General features: G+C 42.8%; 1 non-coding gene across 1 annotated transcript; it reads right to left on the reverse strand.

Moving 5' to 3' along the window:
- Nucleotides 1-5357: 5357 nt before the first annotated feature.
- Nucleotides 5358-5430, reverse strand: TRNAV-AAC (transfer RNA valine (anticodon AAC)). Its single transcript has one exon. It is a non-coding gene; the product is annotated as a tRNA-Val (tRNA).
- Nucleotides 5431-11786: the final 6356 nt, after the last annotated feature.

Below are 11786 nucleotides of genomic sequence, written 5' to 3' on the forward strand. Positions count from 1 at the left end.
ACTAAGATCGTGACAACTGGTCCCATCACTTCTTGGTAAATAGATGGAGAAACAGTGGAAACAGTGTCAGACTTTATTTGGGGGGGCTCCAAAATCACTGCAGATGATGACTGCAGCCATGAAATTAAAAGACGCTTACTCCTTGGAAGAAAAGTTATGACCAGCCTAGACAGCATGTTAAAAAGAAGAGACATTACTTTGCCAACAAAGGTCCACCTAGTCAAGGCTATGGTTTTTCCAGTAGTCGTGTGTGGATGTGAGAGTTGGACTGTAAAGAAACCTGAGCACCAAAGAACTGATGCTTTTGAACTGTGATGTTGGAGAAGACTCTTGAGAGTCCCTTGGACTGCAAGGAGATCCAACCAGTCCATCCTAAAGGAAATCAGTCTTGAATGTTCATTGGAAGGACTGATGTAGAAGCTGAAACTCCAATACTTTGGCCACCTGATGCGAAGAGCTGACCCATTTGAAAAGACCCTGATGCTGGGGAAGATTAAGGGCAGGAGGAAAAGAGAATGACAGAGGATGAGATGGTTGGATGGCATCACCGACTCAATGGACATGAGTTTGGATAAACTCTGGGAGTTGGTGATGGACAGGGAGGCCTGGCATGCTGCAGTCTGTGGGGTCACAAAGAGCTGGACATGACTGAGTGACTGAACTGAACTGAACTGAAGGCATCTTATCTGTTTTTAAGTTGATTTATAGTAGATGTGCCAATTTGTATTTCTATCTTTCCAAATCCATGAAAGAGCTTTTTTCTTCATATTCTTGCCATCATGACAAACTTTGTACACATCTGTATAATACTCTAGTAAGAGGACAGGTACGCTCTTGATTCAGTTAAGCCAGAGGTACAACAAAAGTCTAAGTGGACATTACCCAGATATACCCTACTGCACATGTTCAACAGCTAAACTTCCAAGATGTTTAAAAAGCATTTCAATAATTGTAATTATTTTTGGTAGTGATCTACTTATTTGAGTCTGAGAAGACTATGCAGAATGACTTCCAGTTGCTTCACACTAAACTTCCAGTTATGGATAGGACAGGGGTAAAAAACACTGGTCTCAGATATTTGTTCTTCCTTTTTCTTTATGAATACATTTTTGGCATCTGGATACATACATTTAATGACTGGCCACCCTCTTACTCAAGACTGTGTTGGAATGCCAATAACTGTGTCTTTATGATTCCTTGACAGTGTTTGGCTGTTTCTGCAAAAATTATCCTATTTGAAACAAATTTTTGGGACCAATAGGATTCTGCACCTGACAATCCATCTTGTGCAGACCTGGTACCAAGAGTTATTAGCTGACCTTCCCTGAGTTCTTCTGTTGAATCTCATGAGCACTCAGGCTTTCACACAGTAAATCTAGTTCCTAGACATTCTTTCTACTCTCTCAGTGTGTTTCTTTGTCTGTCTGTCATTTTCTGTCCCTCATACTCTAGGCCTTCTCCAATCTACCTAATTTCTTCTCCTTTTCACCTTTCCAGGACATTACACTAGATTGCCTTTAATCACTGAGCAGTTCTCAGCCACTTATTAGATGCTAGGCCCTGCTATGGGCAGGGGAAAGGAAGAAAGATGCTGAATAGTGAGTCAGCTCAAGGTCTCTGCCCTGTGGAGCTCACATCTGGAGGCACTGAAAAGGGGTGGTGCAGCAGGAGCAGAAATGGTTCCTGGCAGTTTTCCCCAAGCTAATCTGCTTATCTTGGCCCAGGGTTCTAGCAGTGATCAAGATGAGAGAAGCATAATGAAGATGGATGACTTCAGATTTAGTAGGCAGAAAACTAAGAACCAAAACAATTTTTTTTTAATTACATAAACAAGCATTTTAGGAAAACAGTAGACATTTGGCAACAGCTTCCCAATTCCTGGAGCAGACATGCCACGTGTTCCACAATTCTTATAGTGACATTGATGGAAAGAGTCACCAACCTCCCATAAAAGGCACCTGAGCCTCCTCTCAACCTGTTCACATATGGTCATTCTATAATCTATAAACATAGGAGGCAGCATCATAGGAAAATAATGTTTCTCATTTCTATCATGGTTATACATGATACAGGCAAAGATCACACATTAATTAATTTAATATCAGTCAAAGAACTCAGATAAACATAGACCTTAAAATCAAAAGTTGAGCTGACACATAATAGAGAAAGGCATGTTGGAATCATACAGTAAATGATACTCCAAAGTCTAAGTGGATTGATTATGATTTCTAGAATTGTAATACTACATCTCCATTTAACATATATTATACAGTATATTTAATTTCTTGGAACACATAATTTTAAGTTTACAAACTTAAATGTTTACCCAGTTAAAATTTTTCTTAATTTATTCCTTTATTTGCGTTATTTATCTGCACTAGGTCTTCTTTGCAGTATGCAGGATCTAGTTCCACAATTGGGGATGGAACCCAGGCTCCCTGTATTGGGAGCAAGGAGTCTTAGCTCCTGGTCCACCAGCAAAGTCCCTTAAATTTTTTGATAAACAAGTAAAACCAGTATAGAAAACTTAGGCAGTTCAGTGTTATTAGAATTTGAAGAGAAAATAAATCCAAGACTGTGCAAACTAGAATACTTTGTTACTAATATTTTCCATATTATTACAGTATTTGAAAAGCAAGATAGTTTTTAGATCAAAATTATTTACCTGTGTGGTACATACAAGGAATATTCTCTATAACATTTTGTGTGATTTTATGTCAATTATTAGAATAGAGTGTTAATAATATTTGAGAATTCTTATTTTCAGCTTGATTTCTTTCTTATACCTAGCACACCAGGTACATACTAACTTATCTCTATGATAAAGTAAAACTAAACTTTTTGTTTTTTCTTCTTCATTTCAGTAGGAAATGAAGCTACATTTCAGTAAGAAAAGTCAAAGTCCCCTTGGATGTTATCCGCTGGAATTCTCATTGTAGAAGCAGTATCAGTACCCCCACTTTGGGCACCCCTTGGAGAAGGAAATGGCAACCCACTCCAGTATTTTTGCCTGGAAAATCCCATGGACAGAGGAGCCTGGCGGGTTACAATTGATGGGGTCCCAAAGAATTGGACTCGCCTGAGTGATTGAGCACACGCATACACACATGCCAGAGAGATTGAGCACACATACACACACATGCCAGGTGCACACACACATGCCAGAGAGAAAAAGATGTCCCTGGCCGGAAGTCTAACATGGTCTGGGGTGGTAAAAGCACCAAATCCTAGCCACTAGACCACAAGGGAATCTTGCAAAGCATCTGGTTTAGTGTCTCCAGGTAAAAACTATAAAAGTAAAAATTAACTTCTTCAGATGCCAAGAGCAGGAAAGGAGGTGATTGCCAGTGGCTCAGGGCTGAATAAAGCTGTGCAAGTCTCCCAGCTCTTGCCCCTAGATTCCATCCTGGCTTAGCTTTAGCGTTGTGTGCAGCAGAGCCAAGGTCAAGCTCCCTTTCTGAACCTCTGCTGTCTGTATCAGAAAAAGGTACAGACTGGCTCTCAGGGGGTGATGGGTGGATCTGTCTACTTCCTGACCTCTGACGTGGCTCAGGTGCCTCTCCTGATAATGGCAAAGGGTATGGACTCTTTTCGTGCCTGACAGCTCAGTTAGAGGAGTTCTTTGTGTATTTGGCTCCAGCCTCAGGTGAAGAGTTGGGTTTGGTTTATTTTGTTCTCATGCAAACCAAATATGCTTCAGAGGGATGAACTTCTTGGTTTCCAGAGCCATACTACATGTCAGGGTATAGAGGAGATTTACGTGCCAGAGGAGCTGAGGGGATTTCTGGATGGTAAAGGTGATCTTTTTCCATTGTTTCCCCATCTATTTGTCATGAAGTGATGAAATTGGATGCCATGACCTTAGTTTTAAGCCAATTTTTTCACTCTCCTCTTTCACATTCATCAAGAGGCTCTTTAGTTCTGCTTCACTTTCTGCCCTAAGGGTGGTGTCATCTGCATATCTGAGGTTATTGACATTTCTCCTGGTAATCCTTTGCAGCTTGTGCTTCATCCAGCCTGGTATTTTGCATGATGCAGTCTGCATAGAAGTTAAATGAGCAGGGTGACAATATACAGCCTTGACGTACTCCTTTCCCAGTTAGCAACCAGTCCGTTGTTCCATGTCCGATTCTAACTGTTGCTTCTTGACCTGCATACAGATTTCTCAGGAGGAAGGTCAGGTGGTCTCATATTCCTATCTCTTGAAGAATTTTCCAACAATTTGTTGTGATCCACACAAAGTCAAAGTCTTTGGCATAGTCAATAAAACAGAAGTAGATGTTTTTCTGGAACTCTCTTGCTTTTTCGATGATCCAACAGATGTTGAAAATTTGATCTCTGGTTCCTCTAAAACCAGCTTGAACATCTGGAAGTTCATGGTTCACGTATTGCTGAAGCCTGGGTTGGAGAATTTTGAGCATTACTTTGCTAGCATGTGAGATGAGTGCAATTGTGCGGTAGTCTGAACCTTCTTTGGCACTGTGTTTCTTAGGGATTCGAATGAAAACTGACCTTTTCCAGTCCTGTGGCCCCTGCTGAGTTTTCCAAATTTGCTGGCATATTGAGGGCAGCACTTTATTTTTGGGGCTACAAAATCATTGCAGATGGTAACTGCACCCATGAAATTAAAAGACCCTTGCTCCTTGGAAGAAAAGCTATGAGCAACCTAGACAGCATATTGAAAAGCAGAGATATCACTTTGTCAACAAAGGTCTGTCTGGTCAAAGCTATGGTTTTTCCAGTAGTCATGTATGGATGTGAGAGGTGAACTGTAAAGAAAGCTGAGCACTGAAGAATTAATGCTTTTGAACTGTGGTGTTGGAGAAGACTCTTGAGAGTCCCTTGGACTGCCAGGAGATGTAACCAGTCCATCCTAAAGGAAATCAGTCCTGAATATTCATTGAAAGAACTGATGCTGAAGCTGAAACTTCAATACTTTGGCCACCTGATGTGAAGAACTGACTCATTGGAAAAGACCCTGATGCTGGGAAAGACTGAAGGCAGGAGGAAAAGGGAACAACAGAGGATGAGATGGTTGGATGACATCACCAACTCGATGGACATGAGTTTGAGTAAACTCTGGGACTTGGTGATGAACAGGGAAGCCTGTTGTGCTGCAGTCCATGAGGTCGCAAAGAGTCGGACACAACTGAGTGACTGAACTGAACTGAAAGGTGACCTGAAGTTGGTCTTGATCTGTGCCCTCCTTGGGCCTGGTGTCCACAGTGACTCAGACAAAGAAGGCCTAGTTTGTAGTGCTGAGTAGGTTTTCAGGAAGTCACAGAACTCCTCCTATGATTCTTGTAGGCTTTTTTATGTTTAAAATGCACATCAAAAAGTTTGGGATAAAGTGAAGCTGTTTCTGCCTGGTTTTGAACCAGGGACCTTTTGCGTGTTAGGCAAACGTGATAACCACTACACTACAGAAACCATATGGTCGAGTATACCTAGTGACATCCAAGAAAAGCATGTTTGGACACAACTTGCCCTCAAATTTTGAAAGAAAGAGAGCTCTCTGAGCACAGAGGATCCCTCAGGTAAGGAGACTGAGGTTCCTGAAAGGCCCTGGTTTAGGGTTCCTCGCTTTCTCCAGAGCGAGGTCCCTGTGAGCATCCCAGCAGTTAGACCTCAGGATCCCACAAGGAACACACAGCTTTGGGCCTGAGCGCAGCAGTCACCCACGCTGACTCTCCAACTTCTCAGAAACCGCAGGAGCCAGGGCAGTTAGACGTCTCTGAGCCCCAGGCAACCCGATGCTTGGGTGGGGTGGACGAAGTCCCACCCAGCTGCAGACCCGCACCTCCGCACCTCCGTGGCCCTTTTCACTGCTCCTGCAGTCACTGGGCTTGGCTCTTGGAAATGATCGATGCTTTAATCCTACCTGGGAACAAAGAGCCTTCCCCTCTACTCTGATGCACCTGACCTGCGTGCTCCTTTTGCAGCATCACTTCACTGGTGTCGTCCCAGGCAAAGGGGTTTCTCAAGTCCCTGCTGCTATGGCTTATTCTAGTTGTCTAGTTGAAGTCCAAAACTTTCCTCACACTTTCACATTCAGCAGGAAAAGCAGCAAAGGCTGACGTCTCCGGTCATCTGGCTGTTTGAAAAATATTGAACATCAGAGAAGGAAATGGCAACCCACTCCAGTATTCTTGCCTGGTGAATCCCATGGACAGAGAAGCCTGGTTGCTACAGTTCATGGGGTCCCAAAGAGTCAGACACCACCTAGCAACTAAACAACAACATGTAATAAGATTAGTTTTTCATCATTGTGGAAATGATGTTTCAACAATCGATTATCCATGCTACAAATGAAAAAGAAAGCATACCTTACAAAGAACAATGAGTCAATTGTATTTAGAGGCTGAAATTATGAAACAATATATTAGAGGCAAACACAGAGAGGAGGAAAGCTTTACTGAGTAGGACATGGACCCCTGGAAGACAGTAAGCCAACCATACAAAGATTTAAATAAACTTCAGCATGGCAAAAGGTGCCAAAAAGATGTAATACACAACTGGCAGAAAATCACAACACGTATGAATAAATACGTTGTTTAAGAACAGAGTGCTAGGACACATACAAAGCTGTCAGGGAAATAGGCAGTGCATACCAACAGGTGTGTCATACTTGAAGAACTCTAATAAAGAAAATGTAATTTTAAAAAAATGAAAAAAATAAATTACCTAGAATATGAAAATCTCAGGAAGACTAACCCACTGTCCAGAAAAATAAATAAATAAAGAGTCAATGAAAAAAAAAAAAAGAAAATGTGTTAGGCTCTTAACCCCCTTGGTCAGAAAATTACAGATTTATAATAAATCTTGACCTCAGATGGGCAAAAATCTAACCTGGTTAATAGGCTGTACCTTTTATCAGTGTGGAAAACAGGAGGCCGTTCATCACAACTCATGTAGGATATCTCCTCTGGTTTGGGGAGGCAATGTGGCATGGCCTGTCAACTCTATAAATGTGTGTTCCTTTTGAAACAGTAATTCTAGATCTAGGAGTTTCATCCCACTGGAATGTATAGACACAAATGTAAAGAAAAGAAAATACTGAACATCAACGCTGGCCGAGTTTCGCTTCCTGACCTGTATTAAATTCGTTTGCCAACCAGGCCTGGTATAAAGCCACAGAGGGATCAGGCTCAGTCCACGCAGAACTCATGGTTGTGTATTCCTCCCTTATTGTACTTGAGATTCTTCTTAAAGGACAGCTTTGTTTTACCTTTTATAATGTCCGAAATGCCTTTTATTTGACTTTTTAAATTATCTGGTTCAAGAGGTCATGGAGCACGAATTTTAACCTTGGACAACAGAAGGGTAAAGGCGGTTTTCCCAGAAAACAGGTGTCTGGGGAGGTTTTTGGTTTCACCTCACAGCAGGCAGAGTTTCTTCTTGCTGAAAGACTTTAATGCAATGCTGTCTGTGTGTCTGTCTGTCTCTGGTTTCCTTTAGAAGTAAAGGGTAACAAGGTTGGGGATGCATTTGCGTTTTCTCCTGCAGTGGCTTTTCTTCTTTTCTTAGTGTGGCGGTCACTGCGTTTCCTTCAGGTCTGAGGTTCAGGGGCTCTAACCTGAGGAAGGTGCGGCCCACGTGTGCACCGGCCCCCAGACCGCGGGGCTCCACCTGGTTCCGCGTGGACTCCGAGTGCAGTTGAGGGTGCAGCTGCGCATCAGCACCCTCACCAGCGCTGGAGCCTGAGTCCCCAAAGAGGCGGACTTGACAGCAGCTTCAGATCAGGACATTTCATGAGCTTTCCCGAGCTCTCCCCTGCTTTCCTCCCCTCCACGACCTAGTTTTCACCTCCCACATCCAGCCAGAGGAGCGGATTCATGGTCTTCGCAGTTGCATCCCGGCACTGCCAGCCCATGTCTACTGGACCAGGGGGTGGTGGTTGTTTCCCGGTCGGGGTGGAGGGACAGCGGGTGCCCGAGGGAACACAGACACACAGCTCCCTGCAGCCTCAAGGGAAGGCACGGGGCTCCAAAATCGGCGAGAGGAGCGGCTGAGGGACCAGGCCCTGCCCCTGCCCATGAGGCCGGGCCCAGAAGAGGGACACAGCCCAGCTGGCGCCCAACGCCCCCACCATCCTCATCCGAACTTCAGGGTGAGGGAGCCCAGCGTTCCACTGATTTCCCACCTTTATCAAGAAAGTCGTTTACACAAATCCAGAGTCTAGAACAAGAGGGCCTGTGTCGGCCAAAGTCCATATGGACTGAGAGGTAAACACGAAGTCCTAACTGGATGTGGGGTCTGAGGAAGGCCCTGCGTCAGATACTACTCTTGGTCTGAGCGCGAGGAAGTTGGCGTCATCCAGGGTAGGGACAGGGCAGGTGTCGTAGGTCATGGGGGAAGAATTGGAATCCAGGTTTGGTGAGAGGCTCTCTTTCTGAGCCTGTTTCATTGTGAAAGGGGGCCACTTGGCTCTCAGTCGGTGGTGAGCCATCCATCTACCCCCTGATCTCTGACCTACTCCAGGCTCCACCTGGAAAATGGCTCGAGGACCAGCTGCTTTTCCTCCTGATCAGCTCAGTTTGCAGAACCTGACCCCTCTTCACCTTTGGGTCTTTGGCTCCAGCCTGCGGTGTAGAATTGAATTCGTTCTCTTTTGTCCTGTTACACAAATCAGATTGTCCCATCTGTGTGCTGGGGTGAAAGAAAGCTAAGTGTCTTCACAAGGGATGAACTTCTTGGCTTTCAGAGACGTAACAAGTGTAGCAGGTATAGATGATGTAGGGCCAGATGAAAAGGTGAGATAACAACATTTATTATTTGCAGATATTTTATGATGGCAATTCAGACCAGTCTGAGGTAATAGCTCATTGTAGTTTTAATTTTCATTACTCTAATAATTAGCGATGTTGAGTATTTTTTCATGTGCCTGTTGTCCATCTGTGTTTCTTATTTGCAGAAATGTCTGTTTAGATTTTCTGACCATTTCTTGATTGGGTTGTCTGATTTTGGTTTTGTTTTTATTGAGCTCTATGGGCTGTTCGTGTATTTAGAAATTAATCCCTTGGTTGTATCATTTGCAAATATTTTTTCCCATTCTGTAGGTTCTCATTTTTTTTGTTTTGTTTATGTTTTACTTTGGAAACTTAGGAGGCAAAATACCTGTACTCCCAAAACTGTAAGACACTGACTGATGAAAGAAACTGAAGGTGATACAAAGAGATGGAAAGATATATTGCGTTAGAGTGTCACTGTATGGCCCAGGGCAATGTATAGATTCAATGCAACTCCTATCAAATTACCAATGGCATTTCCCACAGAACTAGAAAAAAAAGTTTTTAATTTGTATGGAAACACAAAAGACCCAGAATAACCAAAGCAATCTTTACAAAGACAAAGCTGGAGGAATCAGCTTCCTTGGCTTCAGAACATACTTCACAGAAAGAGCAAACAAAACAAAAGCAATATAGTACTGGCACAAAACAGAATAGAGATCAATGGAACAGAATAGAAAGCCCAGAAATAAACCCACACACCTACAGTCAATTCATCATGACAACGAAGGCAAGAATGTACGATGGAGAAAAGACAGTCTCTTCAGTAAGTGGTGCTGGGAAAATGACCAGCTATATGCAAAAGAATGAAATTAGAGGGACTTCCCAGGTGGTCCAATGCTTAAGAGATGGTCCAGTGGTTAAGAATCTACCTGCCAATGCAGGATACACAGTATTCCTGGTCCAGGAAGATCCCGCATGTCGTGGAGCAACTAAGCCAGCATTCTGCAACTACTGATGCCTGTACACCTAGAGCGTGTTTTCCACAAGAAAAGCCATAGCAATGAGAGACCTGCACAGTGCAACTAAGAGCAGCCTCTGCTCGCTGCAACTATAGAAAGCCCACACCTAGCAATAAAGACCCAGTGGAGTCTAAAAAATAATAATAAAATTAGATCTTTCTCTTAACACCATAAACAAAAGACACAAAATGGATTAAAGACCTAAATGTAAGGCTAGATACTATAAAACTCCTGGGGGAAAACATAGGCAGAACACTCTTTGACATAAATCTCAGTAATAGCATTTTGGATTGGTCTCATAGAGTACTCGGAGAAGGCAATGGCATTAGAGAAGGAAATGGCAACCCACTCCAGTGTTCTTGCCTGGAGAATCCCAGGGACAGCAGAGCCTGGTGGGCTGCTGTCTACGGGGTCTCACAGAGTCAGACATGACTGAAGTGACTTAGCAGCAGCAGCAGCAGGATAGAGTACTGGAAATGGAAACAAAAATAAACAAATGGGACCCAATTAAACTTACAAATTTTGCACAGCGAAAAACGTAAACAAAACTCAGTTTCAAAAAGTTTAAAGCCACTTGGCTATTGCCAGAGTGATGTAGATTCTTATGCTTTCACCTAGTCTAGGAGACAAAGTCAATTCAAAATACTGTGATACTTTGGCTACTGTCAGATTTACAGCTCTCCTTCACTATCAGATATCTGATTACTTATGTAAATGTTGCTAACAACCATTATCTTATGTTGATGCCCAACTGTTAATACTGTGTCAAAGAGAAAGCAAAGTGTTCATGATGAAATCTGCTCTTTTAGGAACAATTACGAGCCAAGGAAGGAGGGGTTAAACTGAGAAATCCTGATGTGGAAAGTAGTTCAATTAGGCTTAACTAACTTGGACTGAAAGGAGATCAAACCAGTCAATCAGTTAAAGGAAATCAACCCTGAATGTTCAAAAGGACTGATGCTGAAGCTGAAGCTCCAGTACTTAGGCCACCTGATGCAAAGAGCTGACTCATTGGAAAAGACCCTGATGCTGGGAAAGATTGAAGGCAGGAGGAAAAGGGGACGACAGAGGATGAGATGGTTGGATAGCATCAATGGACCTGAGTTTGAGTAAGTTCCCGGAGATGGTGAAGGACAGGGAAGACTGGTGTGCTGCAATCCATGGGGTTGCAGAGTCAGACACAACTGAGCAACTGAACAACTCAGAGATGCCAAAGGGAGGATACTGGCAGCTATTACACCTAGAAAAGCTGCCATATTCATTTCACAATTAAACTTTCAAGAATTGATGGAGTGGGATTTCCCTGGTGGTCCAGTGGCCAAGACTCTGAGCTCCCAATGCAGAGGACCTGGGGTTCGACTCCTGGTCAGGGAACTAGATCCCACATGCCACAACTAAGACCCAGTTCAGTCAAATAAATAAATACTTAATAAATAAAATATTTTTTAAAAAAGAATTGATGGAGTGTCCACATATTGCCAAACCTATTTACCGGATTAGCTATTCAGCTTCTCCAGATCAACCCATCCAGACTAGCTGTTTGATGACCTCCAGCTCAACTATTTCAAAGAAAAGAAAAACCAGAACTCCCCATTTCCAAATATTTTGTGTGTGTGTGTGTTTTTTCCTTTCTTTTCTCTTTTCTGGCTTTTTCGTAAATCCTTTTCTTTTTTTTGGCTCTGCTTAATGACAACATTCTAATAACTAATTTTTCTGAGTAAATATGTGAGATAACTCATTCAAAATCTCTTTATTACTAATATAAAATTATAATTTTTATATTAATGTCTGTACACACTACATGGGTATCTTTGACATCTGTTCTAGAGTGGAAATTTTCCTTTCGTGGAAAACTTAGTCCTTGAACTGTTGGAACACTAGTACCTCTTACTCTTTAAATAAAGCCAGTTTCTGGTTAGTGTATGGGTAACAAGTACATCATACTTCTCTCTGTCTAAATCACCTTGCTTTTCCAGTGTGCTCCTCATGTCTCAGCCTCTGTTCCTGGTAGATCTGGGAGGCCTGTTGTGCTTTT

This window comes from Capricornis sumatraensis, chromosome 2 (genome assembly GCF_032405125.1).
Source record: "Capricornis sumatraensis isolate serow.1 chromosome 2, serow.2, whole genome shotgun sequence".
NCBI classification, from domain to species: Eukaryota; Metazoa; Chordata; class Mammalia; order Artiodactyla; family Bovidae; genus Capricornis; species Capricornis sumatraensis.